Raw genomic sequence first — 5,413 nt, 5'->3', positions numbered from 1 at the left:
GTTCAAGTACCGATGGCTCCACCTTTGGTCCATCTCTCTGCTACTGCACCTAGGAGAGCAGTGGAGATGGCTCAAATACTTGGGCCCCTGTACCCACATGGAAGACTGGAAGAAGCTCCTGGCTGCTAGCTTTGGACCAGCCTAGGTTTGACCTTTGAGGCCATTAGGAGAATGAACAGTGGATGGAAGATCTCTTACTCTCTCCCACTCTCTCTTGGAGAAAGAGAGAGAGCCCATATTCACATGGTTTTTAACTTGTGTTTTATCATTGTAGTTGCTAATTTTGTCACCTGCCAGATATGTAAGCTAAACTTCATCGTATCTTGCGGTCTGTTCTATCTGTGAGTTTAGGTACTCATGGAGGATGGCCTTGGAGTAGCTTCACAGTTGGTAAGGAGAAAGCTGCCAGTGGAAGCTATCATGGTGGTAGGAGCAGACCCTGGGGCAGGGAGGGAGGCCCCATTCAGCACGTAGGTGTCGGGAGGTTTCAGAGGCTCGAGGACAGGGCCAGGCAGGGAACCAGGTGCCTTCCTATGGGTCCTGTCACCCCGCCGTCAACATCCTCCTTTCACTCCCTCCAAAAGGACTTCCTGAATAAGGCAAGGCAAGTTGGCATTGGTAACTTTTTAAAGAAAGATTCATTTTAAGTATTCTTTTAAAATGTACTTATCAGAAAGAGTTACAAAGAGAGAGAGAGAGGAAGAAAGAGACCCTCATTTTCCAAATGGAGTGGCTGCAATGGCCAGCCAACACTAGACTGAAGCCAGGAACCAGGAGCTTCCTTCAGGTCTGCCATGTAAATGTCAAGAGCCCAAGCATTTAGCTGATCTGCTGCTTTCCCGGGTGCATTAGCAGGGGGATGGATTAGAAGTAGAGCAGCTGGGATTTTAAAAAAAATTTTATTTTGAATGTTTTGAATTTTATGGGGGGTTCCCCCTAATCCCACCCCCAACTGATTTCCCCCACATTGCTACTCTAGTTCTTCATAAGGAGTCGTGATTCCGTCAGTCTGTTATTTAAGTGCCCCGACGTTGCTGGTACAGACACTGTCAGACAGTCCGTATCTGGGATTTGAACTAGTGCTCATACGGAATGTTGGCATCATAGGAGGTGTCTTTGCCCATTGGATCACATCAGCAGCTCCGTGAAGAGAGCCTTCTGAGGGTGTTGGGCTCACAGAATTAGGGTAGCTGAGGAAGTCCCTCAACAAGGTATTTATGGACTGCAGACCCCAGAATGCTTGGAGCATGGCTCAGTTCAATCCCAAGGCAAAAATCATGGAAGCCCAGGGTGTAAATCTCAGATTATGATCAAAAGCCTGGGTATGTCTTATCAAAGGCAAGACAACCTGCGGTGTAAATTCTGGAATGAAAGGCCGGTGAATGACACCAAGGCAGGCATACAGTCTGCCCCAGCTCTTTGAGAAACCACATTGCCTTTTCTGATTAGCCTTTTCAGATCACCAGCCACTCGATGATGTCCCCAAAACCCCTTCATCAAGGCCACGTCTTCCTGCCTTGCCTAATTGGACTGATTTCTCTTGGAAACACACTCACAGGTACACCTAAAAACACAGGATTCCAGGTGTTCCAGAGGGCAGTCAAATCGACACCACAGGATGAACTGTCACAGCCTTCATGATGTCGGCAGGCCAGAAGATCACCGCTTCCAAATCCGGATAGGCCGTGGAGTAGACACATACTGAATCTCCAATTCCTTTACATCCCCAGGTTAGGTTCTTTGTAAGACAAGGCCAGCCACGCCTGCCTTACAGGTGTCAAGATGAAATAAATGTCCTATGTATTCCGTAAGCCAGTGTTCGCTGAATGCCTGCCGGGGCTAACTTTCTTGTTCTGAAATCCTGGATGGGCCACAAGGAATTTGGGTGAGCTACAAGGAATTTGTTTCATGTGGATCTGATCACATTGAATTATTTTAACTTTGGTGCATCTGAAATAGCTGTTTCATCTTTGTTTCTGAAAGATATTTTTACTGGATATAGCAGCGTAGGTTGGCAGATTTTTCTTTTGTCTTTTAACCCTAACTCCAGTCTATTGTTCCCCCAGTCTATTGTTTCTGAAGAGAAGTCAAGAAATCTGCTGTCATTCTTTTTAATTTCTTTTTATGTAATGCCTTTGTAAAGAAAGCAATTTTAGGTTCCCATGGGAAGACAGTGCCAAGATTTCCCATGTACTCCCTCTTCCCACATATACATAATCAATCCCATCGCAGCATTTCTTACTAGAGTGCTGTATTGATTATAAAGGCTGAGCCCACGTGATAGGTCATTACCATGCCCAGAGTTGACGTCGAGGTTCACTCTTGGCATTGTGCCTTCTGTGGGTGTTTCCATTACTTTGAAAACTGTGCTCTAACAAACACAAAACCTGTGCTCCATCTCCTCTCTGCCTCCCTGATAACCACTGGCCACCATCGATCTCCTTGTTGTCCCCCAAAATTTTACCTCTTCTTAGAATATCATTTATTCGCACTATTTTCAGATCGACTTCTTTCACTTCTAGTGTGCGTTTGAAGTGACCACATGACACCTCATGGCTTGATTACTTGTTTGTTTCTAGCACTTGATTACATCTAATTGCATGGTTGCATCACAGTTTATTCATTTACTACCAAAAAACGTCTTGATTGCTTCAAAGCTGTTTTTGAAAGGCCGAGTGACAGAAAGAGAGGGAGAGACAAAGAGAGAAACAGATCTTCCACTCCCAGTTTACTCCCTATAGGGCCACAAGTGCCATATTTCTTTCAAATTTGGGCAATTACAAATAAAATTGCTATCAACATTCTTTTGTAGGTTTTTGTGTGGAGATACATTTTCAATGATATCAAGGAACATGATTGCTGAATTAAATGGTAAAAGTATATTTTGATTTATAAGAAGTTGCCAAATGGTGTTCCAAAGTAGCTGTGCCATCTTGCATTCCCACCAGTAATGAATAAGAGCTCCTGTTGGCTCTGTCAAGGATGGGGAACCTCCAGCCTGGGGCCACATAAGACCCATGAAATCATCTGGACTGGTCCTGCCAGGGCAACTGCAGGTGGGACTCCAAATTCAATGAATCAGCAGCAGGCTAATTTTTAACTTGATAATTTTATTTGGCTTGCAAATGATGTTATAAATACCCAAATAACCCTTGGCAGAAAAAAAGGCTCCCCAGTCCTGCCTCCTTGCCAGGATTTGATGTTGTCACTGTTCTGGATTTCGGTCATTCGAACAGGTGTATGTGGTGTCTGGATTTCCCTGATTAGATGAACCTTTTCATGTGCTTATTTGCCATTTGTATGTCTTTTTCAAGAAAGTGTCCGTTATGGTCTTTGATACATTTTTAAATTGGGATGTCTGCCTTCTTATTGTTGAGCTTCAAAGGGTTTTTTTTTTTAATGTATTGGATAATAATCTTTTATCAGATATGTCTTATGGGCAAAAGAAAAGACAAGGAGAGCAGAGGTCTAGGTGTTTTCTTAGAATTTGGCTCAAAGTGTTGTGCTGCTTGCTTTTCTTTCCATTCTTTGAAGACCTGAGGTCTTCCATTGGATTAGAAGGTCTGGTTGTCTTGTCTTTCATGTGCCTCTGGATATGTTCTGCAGTTTTTCTCTGGGTCCTGCAATATGTGCTCCATGATGGACCACGCATCCATTGGCTGGTCCCTGAAACTGAAAATCATGTCCAATTATAAAATACTCACATGATTCAGGGAGCCCACTGCTGATCTGATCATCCTACCTGGCCTGACCCAGCTCTGATTCTTGTGCTCCTTAGTGGGTGCTGCAGCCTGGTCTGGGCCGTCACCTGCCCTTTCTCCTGTCTGTTGGCATGGTTGAGGGTTCCCCAGTTTTGGAGAGCACTTGTGGGGCAGTGATCTGATCTGGCCTGACTCCAGACCCAGCTCTCATGCACTCTGGGGGGTATAGTAGCTCAGCTGAGGTGATCCCTTGAGCCTCTACTAGGTTATTTTGCAGGCCTGGCTTTTATATGCACCATTCTGGTGAAAGCACCCCAGCCTGGCCCACTCCAAGACCTGACTTGTGCCATTAGAGGGTGTCCTTGCCTGGTCAAGGTGACTTTTTGGAACTCCAACCAGGCTGACCCCCAGACCTGGCTATTGCACATGCCAGCAAATGCTGTGGCCTGGATCACCCATGTGAACCCCTACTAAACTGTGCTGGCATGTACTTGTGAACCCCTACTAAACTGTACCCTAGACCTCAGATACTACGACTTGGCTTGGCCTGCCCCTAATGCTGATTCTCAGATGCACTGCAAGGTGTTGTAGCCAGATCCTTCATGCCCCAAGCCCTGGCTCTCGCACTTACTTGCAGGTGTAGCTGCCTAATTGGGTGAACCCCTACAGACTCCCAGCATACCATTCCCTAGACCTGGCTCTCATGTGCAGCAGAGGTTGCAGGGTGTGTCACCAAGTCTAGCGGTCTAGACCTGGGAGAACTTTGGGATGCCCCTATTCACTCCATCACCTGTCCCTGTTCTCCTGCTGGCTTTTGTGTGCAGTGGCCTGTTCTGTGGAGGTCCCTAGCAACCAGTTTATACACCTTAAGTAGCCTTCAGTGGTCTCCCTGTGACCTTTCCTTGTTTTGGTACCTTGCTGTGGTAGTGAGGTTCAGGGCTTGGCCACTCCATACAACACTTACCCGGCTCTATGTGCAGCCACAGTGGGTACCCCTACAACCTGGTGGGGCTGGGGGTCAGCAATCCTGCAAGGCCCTTAGTGCTCAGTCATAAGCTAGTTATTTCTCACTAAGGAGGCAAGACCTTCCTAATAATTCTTAGTGCATTATGGATTAATGTTTCCATTCTCTGGGGGAATAGGTGTTGTTGCTCTTCCCCTCCATCTTCCCTGGCCTCATCTCAGGTAGCTTCCTCATGCATACGCAGCAATGAGCTCTCATGGGAGTGCCCAAGGGCACCTCCAGAGAGTCTGAGATTCTCTCTGAACATCTTTTCCCTGGTACTTGATCCAGTGAACTCTGACTGTGTTATACCAGACTCTTAGTCCTGTCTCCTCAACCCAGGAATCCGTAAGCGTCTTTGGACTCGGCTTCTCGGACTGTGACTGGAGCTTTTCTCCTGATATGATGCCATGGCAATCTTAGCGTTCATCTTGTTTCCCATCATTCAGGATCACTGTTTTTGTTGTCTGATGTCAGGTGTCTTGAAAGCCATTGCTGTTGTTTTGTTTTGTTTTTTGTTTTTGCTTTTTCTGGCAAGAGAGTAAATCTGATCTGTTATCCTATCTTGACTAAAAATAGAACTTTCTTTTCTATTTTTTTAGGCCATGATTCATAACGTTTTTTTTTTTTTTTTTTTTTTTTAAAGATCTAGGGCCAGCGTGGTGACTCAGCAAACTGATCTTCCACCCACAGCACCTGCACCCCATTT

The sequence above is a fragment of the Ochotona curzoniae genome, unplaced genomic scaffold (genome assembly GCF_017591425.1).
Source record: "Ochotona curzoniae isolate NIBS_2020 unplaced genomic scaffold, NIBS_Ocur_1.0 contig_66, whole genome shotgun sequence".
Lineage (NCBI taxonomy): Eukaryota > Metazoa > Chordata > Mammalia > Lagomorpha > Ochotonidae > Ochotona > Ochotona curzoniae.
This window is presented reverse-complemented; position numbering follows the sequence as displayed.